Below are 25264 nucleotides of genomic sequence, written 5' to 3' on the forward strand. Positions count from 1 at the left end.
AGAGTCATTTATGCCCAATTCAGAAGTCCACAAGAAGTACTGTATTTTTTGCTAAACTTCCCTGACCAGCTTTAGCCCATCACTCTATTTTTTTGTGTAGCACTTACCACTCTCTGACATTATCAGCAAGTATCTGTTGGATTAATGCACCCCCACCTGCCGGGGCCTCCCAGCCTCACCACTGGCACCCAAAGAGTGTTGCGGCCACCTCCCTAGATCCTCTTTGGCGGGAAACCCTGCTGGCTCTTCATCATCCACGCCTTGGGTGCTATAGCTGTGCTTGTAGAGGTAGCTCTTGCTGCTGCTCGCAGAGATGAGGGTGGCCAGGTGATAGGTTTGCTGGGGGCAAGGAGTGATTCCATAGGCTACCTCCACCTGTAAAAGCCATTTTTTCCCTTCTGGGGGAACTCTGAAAGAGTCGAATTTTGCTCTGGACTTTCCTTAGCTCATTAGGAACCAGTCAGACACATACGGTGTGAATCCGCGCAGCTCCCGTGAGGTGTGCCGAAGTCCAGGAACTACCCGGAAACAGGCCCAGTGTGTGGTGAGCAATCAGAATGGCAATTCCAGCGGCAGAGGGTACCGGAGGGAACCAGATCCTCCTCAAAAAACCCTGTATTTCCTGAAGCCAGTCTTGAAATCCTAGTCACGTGTGGTTTCAACACTCTTTCCACCAGCATCTCATCTAAAACACACCGAGTCAGGGGCGCCTGGGTGGGTCAGTCACTTGAGCGTCAGACTTCAGCTCAGGTCATGATCTCACAGTTCATGAGTCCGAGCCCCATGTCGGGCTCTGTGCTGAACAGCTCAGAACCTGGAGCCTGCTTCATATTCTGTGTCTCCCTCTCTCGCTGCCCTTTCCCCGCTCACACTCTGTCTCTCTCTGTCTCTCTCTCTCTCTCTCTCTCTCTCTCTCGCTCTCAAAAATAAATAAACATTAAAAAAAAAAACTTTAAAACACACCAAGTCCTCTGCAAAACCCCCTTGCTTTAGCCATTGCACCGTGTCTCTCATGCACTGAGAACTTCCTGCTGCAGGTTAGTTGCTTATTTACCTTAATCACCAATCACAGAACATGAGTTCCACGTGGCCAGAGACCATGTCTGGTTATTTGTCTCCTCCTCCCTCAGCACAGTGACTTTCATGCAGTAGAAATTAAACATATATATATATTATCTGCCTAAGCAATAATGCTAATCTAGAGAAGGACCAGAGATCACACATATACACAAAATGGAACAGAAATATTTTGGGGATGGTAAAGCACTGCGTTTTTGTCTTTAGTTCCTGGTTGTCTGGCAGCTCCCACATCAAAAGTCAAGCCTGGGGGCCTTAGCTCATGATTCCTTCCATAACGTAGAGCAGAGCCCAATTTTGTGCATGCCGGTCTGGCTGTGAGGGCCACCGCCCTGTAGAAGATGGAGGCTATAATATAAGAAAAGGGGGTGGAGATCCTTTCCTCCCCACTCCAGTGGGCACTCGGAGAAGAAAAAGAGATTAAAGTTGAGGAAGGAAAGAATCAGATTGGAAGTTTAGAGTTGATCTCACACCCAAGTTTGAAATCCAGGAGGGTGGGAATCCTTGTGGGCTTGCTTTGACTGAGGAAATGTCAAGAGGCCTGTCAGTCTGCCATAGAAGAGATTTGTTGGCCTGAGAAACAGATTTGGGGAAGCTATAGAGGATCTGGGGGTAGCCTGAGACTCTGGCATGACAGTGAGGGCTCCTGTATAACCCAGATTACTCCTGATGAAGAGGAGCATCATGAATCTGGGGTAGTTCTAGGGGCACCTGGGTGGCTCAGTCAGTTGAGCATCTGGCTTTGGCTCAGGTCATGCTCTCACGTTCATGGGTTTGAGCCCTGCATCAGGTTCTGTACTGACAGCTCAGAGCCTGGAGCCTGCTTCGGATTCTGTGTCTCCCTCTCTCTCTGCCCCTCCCCGGCTCACTCTGTGTGTGTGTGTGTGTGTGTGTGTGTGTGTGTGTGTGTGTCTCAAAAATAAACATTAAAAAAAAAAAGAATCTGGGGTAATTCTAGGGCAAGGTAAGTGCCTTCAAAGCACACTCAGCTTTCACTTACCTGACAAGAACCTCTGGGGGGGAATGTGGGGCTGCAGGGAGGGTTGAGAAAGGAGGGACAGACCCCACATGCCTGGACAGTCATTTCAATGAGGGAGACTAGAGAGGGATGGGAATTCCTTGAGGAAAGGTATGTGAGAATGAGCAGGAGAAAGAGGTAAGAAATGGAGAGTCCTCAGAAAGGGCTGGGGGCTAGAGAGGCAAGAGGACATGATGGACAGTAGGGATCACAGGGTTATGGTCATAGTCATTTTAGGCTGGGAATCACAGCTGATGTAAGGAAAGAAAAAGTGCTACATTTTGGAAAGCCAAGGAATATTGAACTTTGCAAAATCCTAGACATCAAGAGCCAGAAGGCCTCAACTCTCCAACACTCCCCTTTATTTTAACAAGAAAACTAAGCCCTTGAAAGGTCAAGCCAGTGGATCAGGGCCACACAAGCCAATAACCCAGGGGTATAGAGGCATGGCCTGGGTCAAGGTTTCCTGTGTGGCACTTCTTGAGTCCTAGGCAGCACCTCTGGACCCCCGAGAAGAGACAGTTTGAGGGAGGAAGTAGCCAGAGTAAAGAAGGACAAGAAGGATAAAAAAAAAGTCAGGAAATCCATGAAAATTTGCTGAATAAGAATAGATACCATTCAGTGAACAGTATTTAATCCTGATAAAGCTTTGGGAGGAACTGGCAAACCACTGAGCCCTTCTTATTAGAAGGGAATTACTGATGAAGAATTTAATTGAGGCCAATGCCCTTCCCCATAAGAGCCCAGAGCAGCCATGAAAATCAAATATAGCTCTTCTGCAATGCCAACACTACCTGTGCCTACTCAAACCCCCCCTCCCCCCAGAAGAAACCAAAATCTCCTCAAGATGACCCCAAAGGCACAGTAAATGTGTTGCTAGTGAAGGATACATCTATTACGTTTCTGAGTGGGAAAAACTGGTTACCTTTGGGAGATGGGCTTCCTTGAAATGGTCAACCAACAGAAGGAAGCACAAGGTCTGCTATGAACCTCACAGAAGAGCTTCTGTTGTCAAGGACCACAGGTCTAGAGCCCCCACCCTCCCCTACGAGACAAGGTGCACAAACATCAGTGCTCAATTCTCTGCCCAGAGTCTTCACGATTCAAGAAGGATGTGGGGAGACAGCACTCTCTGTGAGTTGTTGGACTCTAAGATTAGAGGTTGTGCTGGCCAGTCTGAAAGCAGGTGAGTCAGGTTAGGAGACAGAGGAGGCTCATTGTGGCATTGCTATCTGTGGTAGGGAAGTTGAAGGTCACCCAAAGACCACTGTGGGGAAAGTAGAGGAAGAAACCCAGCTAGAAGTGTGCATAGCAACACAGATGAACCTTACAGGCTTAGGGCCAAGGGGAAGAAGGGAGAAAAAGAATGCACTACATGACATAAAACCATTTACATAAACACACATCACAGGAAATGAATATAAAAGATGCAGCGTAAATCCATGATTGCCTATAGGGAAAGGAGAATGGCAGGGGGCTGGGGGGAGTGGGTAAGGGAATGAATAGCTAACACAAGAGCAGGGCCTTGCACAGACCAAAGAGGACAGTGTGCTTCTGCACATGAGGTCCAAAGTCATAGGAATGGGTGGGGCACCCGGGTGGCTCAGTTGGTTAAATGCCCGACTCTCGGCTTAAGCTCAGGTCATGATTTCACGGTTCATGGGTTCAAGCCCCTCATTGGGCTCTACACTAACTGCATGGAGCCTGTTTGGGATTCTCTCTCTCCCTCTCTCTCTGCCCCTCCACCGCTTGTGTTCTTTCTCTCTCTCTCTCGAAATAAATAAATAAACTTAAACAAACACAACTATAAAGTCATAGGAGTGGGATGGCATCCAAGCGGGCCCTCCATAGGAAGATCCAAGTCTTCCCTTGTGGATTCAAGAAAAAGTTCAAAAACACTAGTGCTCTAGGTTCTGTTCCGACTCTCTGAAATCACCCTAAACCTTCAAGAAAGAAATCTGCATATGCCTGGCATGTGGTCTCACAAAGGCTGATGGGCCAATGGGTCAGGAAGAGGGGTCTCTTCTACTTGGTTTCCATGGCCTACCTAGGGAACTTTGGCTAAGAATTCCAGGAGTCTGGGTGTACAGGAGGGTGACCCACAACGAGAGAGCAGCAGTAGAAAGAAGTACTACTATCCACAAGAAAGGAGACATGCCCAAGACACTGATGGAATGTTCTGATTATCTCTGAAACAAGTGTTGTGCTCTGAGAAGGAAGTCGTCCCCAGCAAATTCTTAGGGTAAATATAATTGTCAATTTGCAGAAGAGTAATCTGAGCCTAAGAAAGGTTACGCAATTTGCCCAAGATCACACAGCTAATAAGTAGCAGAGGCAGGATTTGAATCTAGGTGTGTGTGATGCCAAAACCTGAGACCTTAACCTCCATGTTACAGTGCCTTCAGCGTAAGTCTTTGTGCAACACACACACACACACACACACACACACACACACACACTTAAATAGGCATGTTACCAAAGTTACATGTGAAACAAATTCAGTCTGGTTGCTTCTAATCTGGGTTGTCAAGGGCACCAGAGAAAGGTATTTCTCAGGGGCAGACAAGGGCAGATGGGATGATCACAGAGTTCCTTCGGCAAAACCAACAAGAATGGCAAGTAGTAGACGGGTGGGAGGTGGAGCAGAGGGGAGAAAATCGGGAGGGTTTCCCAGTGTGTAACATGGCTTCAGAAGTAACCAGTGAAGACAGATTAGGGAAATGCTTTGCACCAGACATGTCCTTGTGTGAAATTCCATCTGAGGCCAAGAGAAGAGATTAAAACAAAAAAACAAAACAAAACAAAACAACCCCCCCCCCAACAATGTCATCCAAGTAGTCCTCCTGCATGAACTCTTAACTGAAGCACCTCTCATGGCAGAATAAGTTGGAGAACTTCAGGGTCTGAAGGGATATTTGTTTATTTATTTTTAACATTTTGAAGTTTATTTTTGAGAGACAGAGAGACAGAGTGTGAGCGGGAGAGGGGCAGAGAGAGAGGGAGACACAGAATCCGAAGCAGGCTCCAGGCTCCGAGCTGTCAGCGCAGAGCCCAACGCAGGGCTCCAACTCACGAACCGTAAGGTCTTGACCTGAGCCGAAGTCAACCCACTGAGCCACCCGGGCATCCTTGAAGGGATATTTAGAAGTCATCTCAGCTAACTCCTTGGTGGGTGGTGGAGAGGACAGTGACTTGGCCCAGGCCACACCAGAACAAGAACCCAGGCCTCTGACTTCCAGGCCAGTGCTTGCCACCTGTGCCGCATCACTGGCCTCAAGTCAGCTTGGAAGGACACCTCCCTCTGGCCCACCCATAGACCCTGCTCCTTTCTCTCTGCGACTTCTCCTGCCAGCATTTTCCTTCCTTCCGGGAGACAACTGCTTCTCAGGAGATGACTAAGAGGCCGTGAGGCCAAGACACGCCTCTCGGGATTGGAGGGCAAGAGCTCAGGGGTGAAATTCTGGACAGATGAGCTGTTTGGCCAGGCTGACTTGCCTCCATGCACCTTCTTTTCCAGCCTCTTCTTTATGCAGCCCTCCTCCCCCCCCCCCCCCCCCGGAGCCTATCCACTCTTTCTTTTTAAAACCTGGGGTAGGGGAGCATGACCTTAATTCTTCAAATCCTGTTCTGTTTATTTTTCAGAGTCAGACCCAGGCCCTGATGCAACCACAGCAGGGCCTCCCTCAGCGGGGGAATCAGAGCCTGTCACAACAGATTTTCTTTCTTTCCACCAAAGCAAAAGACACTCCCAGAACACAAAGGACACTGAGGATCCTGTCTCCTTGGGGGATTTAATTATTGCCATTAGTTGCTTTTCTCTTCAGTAGCGGCCTATTTGCCTCACTGCTTCTGGAGAAGAGGGACACAGAATTTCAATTCTTATCCAGGCTGGGTGGGGACATTCCCCCATAGGCACACAGCGGGAGGTATGGTAAGTGGCCACCTACACAGTGTCCCCAGGCTCTGGGTCCCCCAAACACAGCCACCATTCAGTAGCTGACCTCTGAAGTCCACCATCAGAGTTTTATTTCTTTAGCTTTGGGTTTATCAGACAGTCAAAATCCAAATATTCCTGGAAGGCGGACAATAGCTATGATCAGCTATTTGCCACTTAGTATAATCTTTTTCAGATCACATTCCAAAAGCATTTTTTAGAGTGAGAGAGAAAACCAGATGGCCTAGGAAGGGAAGACAATGAAGGTGGAGAAGGGTTCACAAATTAGAGGGAAGGGAAGGGCCCAGCAGGAGCCTGGGGCACAGAAGGCAGACAGCCTGCCTCACCAGGTGGCACAGAGCAAAGAATCTCAGTGTGGGCCCAGCACCAGCAGCCCAGGGGGCACTTGGATCCTGTTAGATGTGTCGATTCTACATGTCCGGGGGCCCCCGTCCCAGACGTACGCATCAGAAACTCTGGCGGTGGGGCCCAGAGTCTCTATTTTAACAAGCACACAGGTGACTCTCATCAAGTTTGAGAACCACTGGCTCGCATGTCTGTCCTATGTGGCAAGACTGCCCTGTATCCCGCTGCTTGTCGGGCTCCCTTCTCTGGTTTGCCATCTCCTCTGCCCTGCAGTGGGCCATGAGGAACCACCACTGTGCGTGACTAGGAGAATACCCAGCACACTGTAAAGCTTGGTAGCCATAGGAGGTGGGATGGTGACAGAGAGCAGGGCTGCCTTTGGCTAGAAGGGCAAAGAGCTCGGGTAGACCTGGGTGAAGGTGGGTCATCAGCTGAAGGAGGTTCCCCAAGGCAGCCGTCTGGGCATCCAAGAAACACAAGCAGGGACTGCGTTGAGTGAGGAGGTAGAAATATGGTCAGAAAGCCGCTAAAGAGGGCTCAAGCCCAGAATGTGTGGGTTCTGGGCCATGAAGCACCTCTGGGTGGGCAAGCTACCTTCTCCCTTCCTTCAGCATCTCCTCTCTTTGGGTCAATATGCTCAAGCTGCATCTCTGAGGCTAGCTGGTCTCTTGGTCACCTCCCACGCCATCCCCAACTCCCACCCTCAACCCCACTCCCCACCCTAGCGACCCTTGTGACAGAAGCAAGAAGGATCCCCAAGGAATCAGATGGAGAAGTCCAAAGCAATCCTTTGCAAGCTGGACATGTGTATGAAGTCCCCTTCTTTGCCCTATTTTTCTCCATAGCACATGTCAGCATCTGAAATACTATGTTTTTTATCTGTTTACTTCACTAGAATGAGAGCCCCATGACCAAAAAAAAAAAAATTTTTTTTTTTTTACTGAATTATTTACTGCTCAATCCCCAGGGCCTAGGACAATGCCTGCACACAGTCATCATTCAATAAATATTGGAAAAGGGGCAGCTGGGTGGCTCAGTTAAGCATCCCACTTCGGCTCAGGTCATGATCTCACAGACTGTGGGTTCCAACCATGCATCAGGCTCTGTGCTGACAGCTCGGAGCCTGAAGCCTGCTTCAGATTCTGTGTCTCTTTCTCTCTCTAACCCTCCCCTGCTTGTGCTCCATCTCTCTCTCTCTCTCTCTCTCTCTCTCTCTCTCTCTCAATAATAAATAATAAACATTAAAAAAATACTTGTCGGAAAAAAATGAGTGAATCTTAGATTTGTTCAAATATCAGGGATGCCTGGGTGGTTCAGATACCTGGCTAGGCATCTGACTCTTGATTTCAGCTCAGGTCATGATCCCAGGATCTTGGGATCAAGCCCCATCTTGGGCTCTGGGCTGAGTGTGGAGCCTACTTAGGATTCTCTCTTTCTCTCCCTCTGTCCCTCTTCTCTGCTCATGCTCTTTCTCTCTAAAATAAATAAATAAAATAAAATATTGTTCAAATCTTAAAGTGTATTCTGTGATCTATCATTATTTATTTTTTTAAGTGTTTTTTTTTTAATTTTGAGATACAGAGAGAGAGAAAAAGAGTGCATGCACATGAGCGGGAGAGAGGTAGAGAGAGAAGGAGAGAGAGAATCCCAAGTAGACTCCACTCTGTCAGCACAGAGCCCGATGTGGCGCTCGATCTCACAAACTCAGATCTGACCTGAGCAGAAATCAAGAGTCAGATGCTTAACCAACTGAGCCACCCAGGTGCCCCACTATGTTTATTTTTAATATAAAAATGATTACTCAAATACTTGAGTAAAAATCAGTGCCTCATGTCTTCTACAAAGCGGGGGCTTCAGATGCCTGTATGCGCTGCGGCTCTAGGTTCCACCACAGAGGGAAGCTTCATTTATGATCAGACAGCAAGGATGAGACAGGATGAGGCTGTGAGGATCAGGCCCTCGATGTGAAGGGAGAAAGTGTTTACAAAGACTTATTATGTCTCCATGCCTCAGCCAGATCAGTGGTTCTGAGAGGTACAAGTACAGGAAATTATAACCAAGTGAGAAGACAAAATACACTAACTCTGTCCAGTGCCTGGCACACAGTGGGCACCCAAAAAGGTTAGCAAAATCTCTGTTTGCATCTGAACTCCAGAGAAATCTTGATGAACAAGACATTCAAAGAACAGTCCTTGTAAGACTCAAGAACAGGGACTCAGTCCCTTTGTTTCCCTAGTACTTGGCAGTGTGTCTAAAAGGCCCTGAATGAATGCTTGATGACTGAAAAATATTCTTTCCATTGATGTTTCTGGACATTACATTGTATTTCAGGCCTAGTGGCTGAAAATCATTCTGACATGTATTCAGCAACACTTCCACATTAGCAAGTGGAGTACTGAACTTTCTTGCATCTTCCTGTGAGGATACAGAATCTTACAAGTAGTCATCCCCAAGTACCCTGACTATCCTTGACCATGTGTCCTTGTGGGAAACTGTGGGGAGGGATGCAAAAGGGGCATGAGATTGAATTTTTTAACCCCCCAAAACCATGGGGCATTGAAAGAATTCCCTGCTATCTTTTCCCCTGAATCTCAGGGTTAGAGCTTACAAGGGGCTAAGATCATCTAGCGCCAATGGAGAAACGAAGGCCCAGAGAAGGGAATTGGCTCCCTGAGGGCACACAGTATGCAAAGAGCATTGTCAGAAACAGAATCTTGTTCTTTTGACCCGAGTTCAACATTCTTTCCATTTTGTAGCTTTGTCTCTATCTCTTGAAAGTAGAAAGGAGAGAAAAATGCTATTTAATTCATGTTTAAATTCTGTATTAAGAGAGAGGTATCAATTTGTCTATAAGGATGTTTACTGAGATTTCACTTTACACTCAGCACTGTCTTAACTACTGTAGGGTATAAAGCAAACACAGGATTGTCCCTGTCTATTGCATGGTGTTGATGATGACAACAGTAAGTTTTGATTTTTGAATACGTGTTACATACAAGCATTGGCTGCTTTACGTGTATTGCCACAAATAATTCTCACAACAGCTTTATAGAATAGATTTCTATGTCAGGCCTCTTTGGGTAGCTTATGACAGAAACCCAACTCAAACAAGCTTAAGAAAAAAAGGAAATTATTTGCACACCAAAATGAAAATACCAGGAGTTGTCTAGCTCTGGTTAGACTGTAGCTCAAACAATGTTACCAGGATCTCTCCCTCCTTCCATCTTCTCTGTGTTAGCTTTACTTTCTAGCATGTTCTTCTTTTGTGATGAAAAAGATGACCCCCCACTAGCCCTGGCTCCCATGAGCCTTACAGTTTATAATTTCAGAGAGAGCCCCCTGAGTCAACTTCCACATCAGCCATCTGCAAGACCTTGACTAATCCTCTTTCAATCACATGAGCACATCTGCACCAATCATTACGTCTAGGAAAAAGAGATATTTTGATTGGCCACCCCACATCTCCATACGGTGCGGGAGGAGAGTTTCTTTTGTCAGTGGAATGAAGGAGAGGCAATTCATAATCCCATTCTACATAGGATGAAACTGAGACTCAGAGAAATCAAGTAATTGTCCAGGGCCACAGAGCCTGTTAGAGGCAGAACTGGTTACAAGCTCAATATATTGCCTCCAAAACCTATGTTTTTTTATTTCTCCTGAGGTTTTGTGGGGCTTTTTGGAGGCAGGGGGAGGGTATAATTCACATACCTCAAAATTCACCATTTTAGAAGTGTACAATTTAGTAAAAATCCTGCTTTAATTGTCAGACCAGGTGTTCTCCACTTTGGTGTGATCAGTGCTCAGTTGTGAAGTATGTGGTAAGCAATTTGTTGCTATTAATGGTTGAGTTACCAGAGGTATCGAATGATTTACTTTTAAAAATAGAAATCGGAATTAATTAAAGATTATCCCTCTAGGGGTGCCTGGCTGGCTCATTCGATAGAGCATGTGACTCCTCATCTTGGATTGGTGAGTTCAAGCCCCACATTGGGCACAGAGCTTAAAAAAAAGAAAGACTATCCCTCTAATAACGTCATCCTCATTTTCTTTTCTTGATATACTCTTTCAGACGTAGTCAGCAAAACTCCTGCTTAAGAGAGTGTTGTCACTCATGTTGAGTGTTTCCTAGGAGAAAAATGCCACAGCTTGGGGCACCGCTACAGCTCGCCATAAACAAAGATTTCCCCATTGTAAGACAGAATGGGTAGGACTCTAAGAAAGATACAGAGCATTCTAGGAACATTAATAGAAATGACAAATCTGTTCGGCAACATTGCAGATTATAAGATTAAAATTCAATCAATATCATTTCTAGATTCCAGTAATGAAGACTGGAAAAGAAAATGCAATAAAAAAAAAGTCATCTCATTCCCTAAAGAATCCAAAACATTAAGTATTTTGAAATTAACCTAAGAGGACATGCAAAATCTATTCAAAGAAAATTACAAGTCTCTACTAGCAAAAAAAAAAAAAAAAAAAAAAAAAAAGGTATTTAAATAAATGGAGCTTTTGGCTGGGAAGATTCTACATGGTAAATGGTAACAAGAGCTCAAGCAATCTTGGGCCACATTAATACTCTGCTTTAGAAAGAGGACGATGACAATCCTGTTCTCTGAGCTGCTCAGATCACACCCTGAGGGAAATCCAGACAAACTAGAACACGTTGGGGGTGGCGGGGGGGTGGGGGGTTGTTGTATGTGGCTAGGCTGGTAACAGGTATGGAAACCATGCCATACAAAGAACTGAACAGGTTAATCTGGATGTTAGAGAACTGGGGCATTTCCGCTGGGTAAGCGCGGATTTAGGAGTAGGGGTGGAAGGCTAGCTCTGTGAGACAACAGTGAGTGAAAATTATAGGAAGAGAGATCAAGGTAGCAGCTTTCTGAAAGTCAGAATCGTCACTGATCTAAATTGTGAAGCAGGCAGAGTCGGTGATATTATCATCCCTAACAAAGAGAGGAGAAAAAGGTCCGGGAAGCAAAAAGGATTTGTCTGTAATCACTCAGGAGGGACACAAGAGACTATGGACTCCCCAGTGCGGTGTCCACTGCCCCAGCACTGAGCTTGAAGAGATACAGCAGAACAGGTGAGAACAGCCAGCAGTAAGGAAGTCACTGGAAACCTACCAATGTCAAAGCATGACAAACAACTCTGAATATCCTGTGGAGAGAAGGACCAGGCAACGAGCAATGGTTTCCTATGGGAAAGTAATGACTTCTGACAAGAAACAGGGATCAGGAGAGCAGAAATTTCTGACAGGAGACCAGGGATTTTTGACAGGAGAGCAATGGTTTATGACAGGAAAACAGGCATTTTCTGGCAGAAAATGTTGATTTCTGACAGGATGTTAGTGGACTTTTGACAAGAGAACAAGGATTTCTGAAGAGAGTGGTGATTTTCTTCAGACAGTGATTTTTTAAAGGAGAGTGGACATTTCTGACAGAAAAAACAGTGATTGCTAATAGCAGAGCATGGATTTCTGACAGAACCTTAGTGCCCATTACACGGGAGAGTAGTGATTTCTGACAGGAGGTTTTTGACAGCAATGAAGGTGTTAGTTAGGAAGGACAAAAAGCAGCAGCACAGAGCAAAGTGGAAAACAACAGGCAAGCATCGAATTCCCTCAGCAAAGAGCTGTTCGTCCTGTGTCTGGAGGGAGGTTTCACCAGTAAAAAGAACAAGCTGGATCAGGGAAGGCTCAAGGTGGGCGAGACCTTAGGTTCAATATCTCATTTAACAGAGGGAGACTGGGTTGAAGGGAAATGATCTGGGAGATTCAGATCATACAGGGGAGCATAAATGACTAGGAAATGCATTCCCACCCAGACACTTGGAGGAAGTAGAAGAGAAGGGGATCTGGTCCTTCTTCAGTCCCCCAAACCCAGAAATAACAAAGCCTTGGTTTTGATTCAGGAGACGCTAATGGAAACTTCTGCCCTCTTAATTAGCTACATGTTCTTGGGGGTAGGGGGTGTAGGAGGGTTGGGCAGGATAGGAGAGAAGTGGTCTCTTCTTGTCCAAAGTCATCCAAGAACCAGATCCCATCATGCTTAGAGAGAAGCCAGCCTTGTGGTAGAGAGGAAAATGAATTAAAAGAGAAGGAAGTACCGACACAGAGCCTCAGATAGAAACAATAGGCTCACAAAATCCTGCTCAGAAGGAAAAGTGATTTCCTTTGTCCCACACTCACCACCCATGCCCCTGAGAGCCCCCAGGCTAGACCCAGACACCCAGCAGAGGTCACGCGCAAGCTCCTCTCCCTGCAAGTGGTTAGGTTTAATGTGAGCAAAAGCCCAGCAGTGCACAACCAAAGCAGGATATGTCTCAGAGGGAAGGAACGCTTTTTCTCTCAGACTGAGCTCTCATTGACCCCAGCTCCAGGCACCACGTCTACCACGTGACTGGATTCCTGTGGGCACTGAGCGCTAGGAGAATTCTAATTGTGCAGATCCCCAGAACAGCTGCAGCATCCCGAGCCAGGAGCTCCAGACTCGTACTTCCGACCGGATGCAGGGCTCAGCACAGCTCTTCACACTCAGCCCTGCAGGCCTGAGGCCTCCTGCAGAGAACACCTCCCCTCCCCCCCTTCCCCGCCCCCCCCCCACATGGACTACCTTTAGCTCTCTCTGGGGGTCCCTGCAGCGTTCTTCCTACAGACCCAGGAGGCATGGTCTTTTCTTTCCAGCTGCCACCACCTCTCCTCCAGGGTTCCTTTCAACCACACACTGGATTCAAATGTTTATTTCTGAGAAAGAGAGACAGACAGAGAGTGAGTTGGGGAGGGGCAGAGAGAGAAGGGGACAGAATCCGAAGCAGGCTCCAGGCTCTCAGCTGTCAGCACAGAGCCCAGGTGGGGGCTCGAACTCGTGAACTTTGAGATCATGACCGGAGTCGAAGTCAGATGCCCAACCAACCGAGTCACTCAGGTGGCCCAGGTGACTGGATTCAGATGAAGACCCAGAATTCTCCGGCCCCCAACTCTTGATGCCTCTGACTGGGCCTCAAGTCACTTTATTGCTGCGAATATCATAATAAAATTACAGATGAGAAGCAAATTGGGGATTTCTTTAATCTCGGAAAAATTTGTATTTCTGAAGAGAGTGCTGATTTTTCTCAGGAGATGCTATGTGACTGCTCCTGTCTCACTTTGAGAACTGCCGTAATTAACCTTCCCAGGCAAAGCCCTTGCCTGTATTTCTGCCTCAGGAGGCACGTGAAATCTCTCATGTCCTCAGCACTGTGAACCACTCGGCCACCCAGAGCCTCCAGATCAGTCCTTTTCCGTGAAGACTCACAAAGTCTTCCCACCTGGATGATTACTTAACCTCCCCAAGTCTCAGTTACCTTAGTTGTAAAATGGGGACAAAAATGCCTCCTTCACATAATTGTTGAGTGATTACCTGAGATTACGTATATATGTATATATGTATATCCGTATATATCCATATTTCTACATATATATGAAGTATCCTGTAGGCTTAGTATATTTGGTGCCCTGACTTCTCCCTGGGGGAGAGCAGTGACCTTGAGAGCAGGGCTGCAGCAGGAAAGGCTGCTCAGCCGGGTGGAGGCTGAAATGCCAGAGGTGCTTCGCTCACAGTTCAGGTGCCCTGGGTGGGGCTCTTCTGCACAAAGGCACCATAAGGGCACCGTAACGGCAAGCCACGGCTGCTGGGTGCCTGTGCCAGCACCCAGCCCACCCTGCTGGGGAAAGAGAGAATGACACTTCTAAGGCAAGCATTTATAATAACCGGCAAGGCCAGGTTCTCCCCCTCTCCTGCTTGTCATTGGGGGCCTTGGCAAGGTAGAGAGCAGCTGCCCTTGGATATGTTCCTCTTTTCTCATCAGAGGGGTCTCCTGGAGTGTGGGCTAGCCTGCCTACGCCTAGGCCTTGGCAACCACTCCTCCTCCCAGCAAGCCTCTCATTGGGGTGATTTGCAGGGTCTCGAACTCTACCTTTATATCCCAGGGCCACGAAAGAAGCTCTTTTTTAATAGTATCGCTAAAGGGCCAAGCAGGGATTTTCTTCATCTTTTCCCTAGTCCTAAAGGACTAAAGGATGGAGTTCAAGGCCCCAGCCACCCTGAAACACCACAGCCTCAGCACACAGCTCTCAAGGGAAGAGGCTTTCTGTGCAGGGCTGCCTTGATCATTACCCCTTTCTGTCTTCATTTTTGTCTCACATAGTTTGTAAGACACGAGACAAGATAAAAAGGTTTTAATTCATAGTCTTGTCTCCCCGAGTTAACCTGTGTGTTTCCCTTTCACTCTTCTCTCTCACTGGTACCCAACGGCATCCCCAGTCCACACGGACCAGAAATACACACTCGCAGAAACCGCAGAGCCAGGGCTCAGACACAAATGCTGAGAGTGTGCTTGCAGAACCAGATTTTCCTCTCCCAAACACCAGACAAAACTGGGTTGGGGAAGCAGGAAGAGACAGCTGGGCCCAGGCAAGAGGAGTGAGGACACCTGAGTCCTTGAAGTGGGGAAGAGGGTGGAGGAAGAAGGGAGCAGATGGGAGGGCACACAATGTGGGGCTCAGCGTGGATCGCCCTCCCCAACCATCAGTGCTGGGGTTGGAACAGCCCAGGAACTGGGCTGGCCTGGAACAGCAAATGGTGACCTTAGGGGCCAGGAACTGGGCTGGCCTGGAACTGCAAATGGTGACCTTAGGGGCCAGGAGTAGGGAGGAGGCCAACATGGAAAACTTTGCCCCTGAACAGAACCAGGTGGAAATTTGTAAGTAGGAGCAGTGATGCACTGTATACTGCTAAGGGGTTTGACTATGGTGGGAATGCTCTCCTCAAATGAAGGAATTTTTGATGGAAGAACTGTTTAGAAAAAGTTGGAGCCATGTGAGCAAAAATCCTCAATTTACCAGCACAGGACTAACTGAATTTTTCCAGTAACTGGAATAACTTTTTGGACTATTTTTAGCAGGAAGAGGTATATAATAAAGAGTTGAAAATAAATCAAGGATTTCTTTCTTTCTTTCTTTCTTTCTTTCTTTCTTTCTTTCTTTCTTTCTTTCTTTCTTTCTTTCATGTTTATTTATTTTTGAAAGACAGGGAGAGACAGAGTATGAGTGGGGGCAGAACAGAGAGAGGGGGGAGACACACAATCCGAAGCAGGCTCCAGGCTCTGAGCTGTCAGCACAGAGCCCAACGCAGGGCCCAGACTCACAGACGGTGAGATCATGACCTGAGCCGAAGTTGGATGCTTAACTAACTGAGCCACCCGGGCACCCCAAGGATTTATTTTTTAAAACAACAGACCAGCTTCCAGGGACTCCCCTGACCAGCACAATCCATCCCTATTTACACTTTTACAGTAGGAACCACTGATGTTCAGAAGGATGACCCTTGAATCGCCAAGTCATCAAAAGAAAGTTTCAGTTCACTCAACTGCCAGAATCCCTATTTCCTTTACATTATAGGGAAGTAGAGCATGACTATATTTCTAAATTAACCACAAGCTCCTTGAAATTGATTTTTCAAGAATTCTAACATCCTTTGGATAAAGGCAACACTGTATATAAATTGAACGTATTGCACATTCAGGAATGAGTTCCTCTTTGAAGAAGAACCTCATGTGGTTGCATCTTGTAGACCTTTCATTTGAATGGTTTGCACTAGGGGTCCTCAGTTTGGGGGTTAGGGGAGCGCCCCCTGGGAGTATTTGGCAATGTCTGGAGACAACTTTGGTTGTCCCAGCTGAGGGATGGGAGAGGGGGTGGGATGCCACTGGCATCTAGTAGGTGGTTACCAGGAATGTTGGTCAACATCCTACAATGCACAGAACAGCCCTCCACAACAAAGAATTATTGGACCCCAAACGTCAGTCGTGCTGAGGTTGAGGAATCATGGCTCGTGACGATGCAGAAAGATGTGAGAGCCAGCAGGGTAACTTTCCCAAGACTACTCACAGGCTTCCGGGCCAGGCTCAGAGGCTATCAGCCATTGCTTGGGGCTGGTCTCACCTCACCCAAGCTCTTAAGATGGTTATATGATCTAAAGCTAGGACATTCATCTGCAATAAAATCTAACAACTGGTACGTCTGGCTGCTCTCTGCTGGCACTAAGGATACTCAGCTGGGCTTGGAGTGAAACAGAAGTCGTTTCACCGGGACTTGAGACTGAGGCTCTAGGTCAGTACATATTTTCCCTGGGCAGGACTGGAAGGATGCTTTAAAGAGCTCCGGTAGCACCCTTCCAGCGGGTGTGGCTACTGCTTCCACTGGCAACCATGTCTTCTTGTGACCAACGCCTTGTTTCTCTGGATGTGTTAACGTCATCAGTAAAGTCTGACTTCAACCTGAGGCCAGAGTCTACTTAAGATGATGCATTACTTGGCTCTGATCCATTCGTTATGTTTACATTGTGCAGTTTAATGTGGGAATTCCCTGATCTGAGAGCAGAGGTAATTATTTTGAGGAGCCAGCTAATCCCTGAGTGACTAGAGGTTCAATAACTAACGTAGTTTGCTCTACCCTTGTACAAGTATTTGGCAAAACTATTACTATGATGTAGCAACAAATAAAATATAAATGATTTGGGGCGCCTGGTTGGCTCAGTCGGTTAAGCGTCCGTCTTCAGCTCAGGTCATGATCTCGCGGTCCATGAGTTCAAGCCCCGTGTCAGGCTCTGTGCTGACAGCTTGGAGCCTGGAGCCTGCTTCGGATTCTGTGTCTCCCTCTCTCCCTGCCCCTTCCCTACTCACGCTCTGTCTCTCTCTGTCTCAGACATAAACATTAAAAAAAATTTTTTTTTAATTTTTTTTAATGTTTATTTATTTTTGAGAGAGAGACAGAGACAGAGCGTGAGCAGAGGAGGGGCAGAGAGAGAGGGAGACACAGAATCCGAAGCAGGCTCCAGGCTCTGAGCTGTCAGCACAGAGCCTGACACAAGGCCCAAACCCACAAACTCTGAGATCATGACCTGAGCCGAAGTCAGACACTTAGCCTACTGAGCCACCCAGGCACCCAAGAAGTATTTAAGAGCTTTGATGAACTAATCATTTCATATACATCTGATCCCAGTTAGTTTATGAGAATTGCACAAATGTAAAAAACAAAAACAAACAGAAACAAAACACACACACACAAAACCCACAGAAAGTAATAGAAAAGCCCATGTTAAGCTGCCATGGAAACTCACATTTACCTTAAGATTCATATTTGGTACAATTTTCTGAAATTCCCCCTTTAGGCTCCAGGTGATCTTGGAATTCTCTGAACCTCATTTTCTAAATCTGAAAATTAAAAAAAAATAACAAAATAAATTAAGCTAAACCAAATCAGATATTTCTGCATTATTTCATCTTCGATATTCTATTAACCTAAATCTACGAATTCTGTCAGCATCATCAGAGGAAGAACTCTCCAGAATAAATGAAAGACATTCATCTATTTATTCAGCTACTCAGTCATCCAACAAACACTGATCAAATGTAAGGCACTGCCCTAGGCTCTGTGTAGAGTACAAGATTTCAAAACCAAAAAAGTCCACTGAACACTCATGCAGCTAACCTCCGTAAGGAAACCAAGAACAACTACAAGAAAGTCATTATGATTGGCTTACAATTGATGCTTTAAACCACTCTTGATTAAAAGTAAGGGCTCTTTTATTGGAATGTAAAGTATGCAGACTAAGAAAATTTCCTGCAAATGACTCAGAAATTCTCTGAATTCTAAACAAGCTCTCAAATGGCTATAGTGTTTAGAGAAAACTAGTAATGGAACACTTTACCTTAAATTCTTTACAATGAGAATCTAACATCTTCAACATAAAAACTTGAAAACGGCTTCCAATGCAACAATCTCAAGGGCAAGGAAAAAGTATTTATTAGATTTAATCTAGAGTCTGGTATTGACTGCTGTCCACTAAGGGACTTTCTTCCTGTGTTGAAAAAAAATGTGTACAGTACAATCCCATTATTCACACGATATCTTTTCATTTGATCAAAGAGTAGATACATTTTACTTATTAGGGGGGGATGAGACTTATTTGGCAAATGGAAACCAAGGCAGTATTTCTAGAAGGATATTTTCACTTCCACTACTACATGGAAGATGACAAAATTAGGCAGGAAATCACAAAAGCCTCTGATACAATGGAGGAAATTACTTGTTTGGTTTACCCATAAAGAGGATACACCGAGGAGGTGCCCAGACAGATAAAGTGGGGGGCCCAGCAGTTACTTTGTTTCATTTCTGAACATCTCTATGAGATACCAGTACCAGGTGCCCTGAGCCCCGGGTAGATGCTGTTCCTACTTCTCAACATTTTTATTTATTTTTGAGACAGAGAGAGACAGAGGGGGTAGATGCTGTTCCTACTTCTCAACGTTTTTTTATTTATTTTTGAGACAGAGAGAGACAGAGCATGAACGGGGGAGGGTCAGAGAGAGAGGGAGACACAGAATCAGAAACAGGCTCCAGGCTCCGAGCCATCAGCCCAGAGCCTGACGCGGGGCTCGAACTCACGGACCGCGAGATCGTGACCTGGCTGAAGTCGGACGCTTAACCGACTGCGCCACCCAGGCGCCCCTGTTCCTACTTCTAAGATGCTTACTGTCCTTTCAGGGGAGGCTTGGCCAAATAACTGGAGAGTTCCAGCCCAGTGTGATCAGAACCTCATGGGGCCAGGATAGGGATTGTGCGAGCACGAGCACGTAGGAGGGCTCTCACACCCAGGCTGGGGGTCTGTGGGTGTGGCCTGGACAAGAGCCTCTCTAAAGGACCCTCTACGACTGACATTTTACATGCGGCTAAGAAAAGGAAAAAATAAGTACAGATAACAAAGTATAATAAGAAATCCTTCGGAGGGAAAAACAGTACATGAAAATCCTGTCGAATCCTCTACTAATCTTTATTCAACTGCACTTGGAGAGAGGAGACAGGCAATCATGGAGGCTCTGGGGTCCGCAACACCTTCCTGGCAGGTTTGCTTAGGGTCTCAGGGAATCTCCAGGGACATCCACTCTTCCCATTAGCAGTGCATTGGGCCAGAGGACACCCCACAGCCGCACTAATACGTGCTATATTAGATTACAAAGCCGAGTAATTGCCAGTTAAGCTTCAAGTAATGGTGAGGTCATTCATCTGTGTTTCGTTCATTTGTACAGCAATTAATTTGTACCTAAATTAACAATAAAAGTGGTTATGTGATCCAATAGAGGAGAAAGGACGTCAAGAAAAAACTAACTTCATCCGTTTTATTCTACTAGCAAGGCCAAATCACTCTTTTCCTCTTTTCACTGTTGTTTATCTCTCTGGAGAAGGTGATTTTCAGGCCAGCAAAGTGGGAACCAGTCGTGCATGCTGGCCCCGGTCAGGGGTCCGGCCTCAAAGGCTGTGGCCAGGAAAATGAGATCTGTGTGATGCAACGTATTGTTGACTCGAAATGGCACCAGCAGGTCACTTCTGCAGCATGCTCCCAAGGAAGGCCAGGAAACAGGCCCTCTGGAATTGTTTAAGGCAAAGATAGACACAAACTAACTCAGAAGATGTTAGCACAGAATTAGCAAGCTGGAGCTCTTGGGCAGCATATGGCTAGCAGACACATTTTGTTTGGCATGAAAGGTTTTTAAGTCTTTGGATTTGTTTCCAATGTTTAAAAATTAGGGTATCTCACATGAATATTCAGATCTCCAGTTCTCTTGAAAGGTTGGAATACTGTTTGCACTACATCTACGTTCCTGCCTGGCAACATTTGCCTGGAACAGCGTGGTCACTGTCCTGTATAGTCAGGCTGTGCTTGCCAATTGAGTATAGCCCCCATCACTCCCTATTGCCCTATACTGTGCCTGCCTCTCCCTGTTAACTTGTCTGGCTCGTGGAGGATTTGAGTGCAACCACTGTTTTTAGCATTTGCTTCGTCACTCACGGAAGCAATCTGCTCTGGTCACTCTTTATATCAGCTTCACTTCTTAACTGCCTAGAGCAGTTTTTTCAATCTGAATGTCTTGGACATAGAGGCGGTGCCCTGATCAAAAGTCTTATACCTGCTGCTGTGTTCTTCGGTTTTGGCATTGAACCTGTTGTCACAGAACCACAGACCTATCCAAAGGAGTAGAAGCAGCTTATCCACCTGTCTCATTTAGAACTAAGGCTCAGAGAGGCCAAGTGACTTCTTTAAGGTCACACAGCAACTTGAGACAGAGCTAAGACTAGAACCAGCTCCAATGCTTTTCCTCTGATACTTCAGCCCCTTCGGGGGTGCTCATTCATGAGTCTGCATGTCGCAAAGCAAGAATATAATTTCCCAAGTCACTGTGTCATCTTAAGTCTGAATACTGCAGGTCTGTTGGGCATTGGTATCTGTTAAGGTGGCCCCTGATGATAAGATATGGTGTTCAAACTTACTTTCTGATTTTTAGTCTGTTGACTTCGGAGAGCTTTGAACTGGGAGTGAAGCCAACTGGGTTCAAGTTTCAACTCTCCCTCTTAGCAGCTGTGTGATCTTGGGCAAGTTTCCTTGCCTCTCTGAGTCAGAATTCCCCAATTGTAAGATAGGAATGCCTGCCTCACAGGATGTTGTGATGATCACAGGACATAACAAACATGAAAGTTCTCAGAAAAATGTATTAAGTAAGATAAATGCAAATTACTATTACAGGGCATTGAGCTTAGCTATCAGAGAATCTCAGATTCCCACCTTTTACAAGTGAGGCTCAGGAAACACATCCAGCTGGCTACCAGCAGAGTTCAAATTAGCAAGCATGTCTCATGTCTCCCCCACCACGACCACAGATGGACTCAAGGATCTAAGTTACAGCCATGTGGGCCCAAGCACGTGGGCACAGAGGAGCATCAGCTGGCCCTGAGGGTGAAATGGGAAATGCCCTAACCTCCCCTCACTAAGGTCTGTGAAAACAGAGCCCCAGTCTTAGAATCACTAACCGGCTCTCCTGCTACGAGCGGAGCCCCACGCTTGCTGGTGACCAATCCCCAGTCCGTGAGCATGGGCTTGCGAAGCATTATACTGCACAAATGAACACCGCTTTTGCAAATTTGTGGGACCTGCCAGCCCTCTCTGTTTAACTAGATCTCCGCAGTGACATCCAGACATGTTCTGCATTAAATTAGAGCTGGTAATTTCAGAGGGAAACAGCTCTGAAATGGCATGAAAGACAAAAATCTGTTCCTTGAAAAATGGCACCATATGTGCCTGCCTTGCTGCAGTTAGGGTAAAAGGCTTTCCCTCCCTTTGTTACTCATCGAGCCGCCGATGTTAATGTCAGATTTGCAACAGAACCATATACTAATGGAACCTAAATTAGCTCTAAAATTAGCTCTTAACAAGAAACTGGAGGCTAGCTCAAGGCAAGCAGATTTCTCTGACTGTGAGAGACAGAAAGCATTTTAGCAAAGCAGCCGCATATTGATATTCTCGAGCCTCAAAAAAGATCACTCTTCACTGTGAGTGAATTGCCCGGGAAGAATTGTGCACAGCCTGCTGTTTGTCTGTGTCAGGAACTAGCAGCTCAACCTGCAGTTTTAAGAAAGCCTTCCGCCAAACAAAGAAGCTGTTGAGAGTCTGGAGCGCGGATGAGGAGAGGGAGGGACTTGGGATGTCAGACCTGGGTTGGGGGCCAGGTCTTGGGAGTGGCAGCTTTCTGGATTTTAGAGCATGTTCCATTATCACTATCCAACTAACACCTTTAGAGAACCTAGAGACTACAGAAAAAACAGTGACGGGAAAGATTTATATGCATAAAGAATATTTAGCAGCTGACATGAGTAACTGTTATATTCCACCATCCTGAAAAATTGGGGACCGAAAATTTTCTAAAGCACATCCTATCGATTGTTATTATCGATACTTATCCCACTTCTGAGATATCAACAGAATGGTAAACTTCCCTAACAGGCCCAGCCCAGCCAAGTTTTTCCTGTCCCTCGCTCCTCAATGACCCCAGGTTGAAATTTGACAGTTAATGGGTTGGCATTTTGAAGGCCACTCCAGGTTTGCAGACCAGGCCTGGGGGAGAGGGAGGCTGAAGGATGCAGGATGGGTGGTTAGAACCTCTGAAACCTACCCAAGGAAAAATCAGACCTAAGAAATCATTGCAGCTGGGGAGTAGCAGGAAACCGGCTTAGGTGCAGGGTGGTTTGAATTAGGCACCCTCCCATCCAATTCTCATGGGTGAGGAGTCTACATTCCCATTCACTCTGAGAAGCAACGGACTCCTGTTTGGCCAAGGAATGCCTCTAAACCTGACATTTAGGGCATGTAAATTCCCTTCGGCTTCACACCCGCAACAGTCAGTGAGCACTGTCGGCCGAGCACTTGGTTTATCCATGGCAATTAAACAAGACGGTGTATATGAATGTGCTTTGTAAAAGATAAAATACTACACAAATCCTAGTTATTAGCAATGATACATGTACTGCCTCACAGTATTATAAGACTTCTTTGAAAGTGCTGTTCAAAAGAAAGTTATTATTATAAAAAATTCTGGAATCTTCTGGCCCCAGAAAAAACTACAGATGTAATAAACGTTTATCAAATTATCAACAATTGAAGGAAAAACTGAATCCCAGAACACACTGTATTAGGTTAACTAGAATTACAACTGGCAGAAACATATTTCTTGTTAAATAAATTTTAAAGAAAGCGTTTTAAGTGAAACAAATATCGAGTTCTCTAATGATGCTTATAAATCAATTTTTAAGATGAAGAACTTGCTCTCATAATTGTTCATTCTTCCTGCCAGGACAAATCTCATAAACTCACAACCTTTCGTGCCAGTACAAAGAGATCCATCTTCTCTGATTATCTCTACAGCCTAGGGTCTGCAGCACGACTGGACCAACACTGGCAAGCACAGGCTTGCATTCTGTCCTTCTCTGAATCTGCCAAGAGCTTCATGAGGTGGTTTCTAATACACCTTACTCATCAATAAAACAAGCTCCCTTTAAACATATCCCTCAAACTCAAGGAAAAGAGAGATTGCCTATTAAAAACAACGGACCAGGGACGCCTGGGTGGCTCAGTTAGTTCAGCGACTGATTTCGGCTCAGGCCACGATCTCATGGTTTGGGGGTTCAAGTCCCGCGTCTGGCTCTGTGCTGACGGCCCCGAGCCTGGAGCCTGCTTTGGATTCTGTGTCTCCCTCTCTCTCTGCCCCTCCCCCACTCATTCTCTGTCTCTGAAAATTAAATGAACATTGAAAAAAAAATTGAAAACAACAGACCGCAAAAATAACTGTGCGCATGAATGGCAAGTGTAGCAGCTTGCTAGGGCTACCCTAACCAAGAACCATGGACTGGGTGGCTTAAAAAACAGAAATTAATCTTCTCACAGTCCTGGAGGCTACAAGTCTACAATTGAGGTGTCGCCACGGCTGGTTACTACTGAGTCCTATTTCCTTGGCTTGTGGATAGCCACCGTCTCCCTGTGTCTTTCCTCTGTACCCGTTGTGTCTAAATTTCCTCTTCTTATGCGGACACCAGTCATATGGGATTAGGGCGCATTCCTATGACCTCATTTTCCCTTAATGACCTCTTTAAAGGTCTTATTTCCAAATACAGTGACATTCTGAGGTACTGGAGTTAGGACTTCAACATATGAATGTGAGGGGGGCAGGGGGACAGGACATGGTTCAGCCTCATGTAACCTCTGCCAAAATAAAAAAAGCCCATAGATAACCTCCACAACACCAGCGCAAGACCAAGATACTCACAACCTCCTCCTGCACAAATTGCACACGTCTGTGATATGTGTTTTGCCCACTCACAGGGCTGTGTGTGGCCCGTGCAAGGGCACAGATAGCGTAATGAAGGCAGTCCCATGGAAAGGGGTTGAAGGCAGTCCCATGGAAAGGGAGAGGAGGTGGGGCTTGTCTGTCAGCGTCAAGGTCAGTCGTACTGGCATCTGGACAGCAGCTGCTGGAGCAGAGGGGAGGAATGGCAGAAGGAGGGAGGGTTTCGGTGAACCATGTTGGGTTTTTTCCCCCTGACCATTTGTTGTTGTTGTTGTTGTTGTTGTTTTACCCTTAAGGAATTGCTCCTGGCCACTTAGGAAATCTGGGAGCAGATCCTGAGTCCCTGGAGATCTGATCCCCTTCCCCCACCCCAACCTAACAGACCACATCGGATGGAGTAGACAGAGATGGAAAACACTGTCTCATTAGCAACAGGCTCTGCCCTTTCAGATTTCCAAAGAAACCTGCAGAGAAAAACAAGTGTGTTCAAACACCACCCCACCCCACCCTGCAGATGGGGGGCCTGGGCCCTGCAGTCTGGAAGCTTCCTGATTTTCCTGTGGGAACAGTGCGTGTGATGTGAGGCGTGCTCCAGAATGCCTGTAATTTTCCACCTGCGGACCTCCCTAAGAGATACAAGCCTAAACAGGAGTGACAAAGGGAACCAGGGAAGCACAGCTTCCAGTCTAAGGAAACAGGATCACCTGGAAATGCTCAGAACTAAACCAGGCATAACAATGACCAGAATTATTGAATGTCTCCCCCGTGGTGGGAATATGTGGGAATATTACTATACAATGTAACCCTCTCGCTCTGAGGTAGAGATCACTAGCTTTATTTTACAGATAAGGAAGCCCAAGGGAGGTTAAATGACTCACCTCCCCAAGACCAACACGACAACAACTACCACAGGGCTGCGGTTTGAACCAAAGCTGGGACAACAGTCCACCGTATTGCCTTTCCCTGTGCCCAGGCCTCTGGTAGCGAATGCCTGCTTCCCTCGCAGCCCTACCATACCTCAGGGGCCACGGTCACTGGAGTCAGCACCAAACGGTTCTCTTTTCTGCCTCTGCCAAGTGCAGCCCTCATGTGGCCACTCGGTGCCCTGCTCAGGATAGCACATTGCAGGCCCTTACCAGGGGAATTGAACTCAAGTA

At 46.4% G+C, this 25264-nt stretch overlaps 1 long non-coding RNA gene across 2 annotated transcripts in view; it reads right to left on the minus strand.

Annotated features, from left to right (window-relative positions):
• LOC102899975 overlaps window positions 1-25264 on the minus strand; it is a 121326-nt gene that overhangs the window by 73632 nt on the left and 22430 nt on the right. For both annotated transcript variants that reach the window (XR_441131.5, XR_441132.5), the window contains exons 2-3: window positions 17561-17648; window positions 13010-13140 (exon numbers count right to left, since the gene is read on the minus strand). This is a non-coding gene — a long non-coding RNA (uncharacterized LOC102899975). The remainder of the gene's footprint in view (window positions 1-13009; window positions 13141-17560; window positions 17649-25264) is intronic.

The sequence above is a fragment of the Felis catus genome, chromosome C2 (genome assembly GCF_018350175.1).
Source record: "Felis catus isolate Fca126 chromosome C2, F.catus_Fca126_mat1.0, whole genome shotgun sequence".
Lineage (NCBI taxonomy): Eukaryota > Metazoa > Chordata > Mammalia > Carnivora > Felidae > Felis > Felis catus.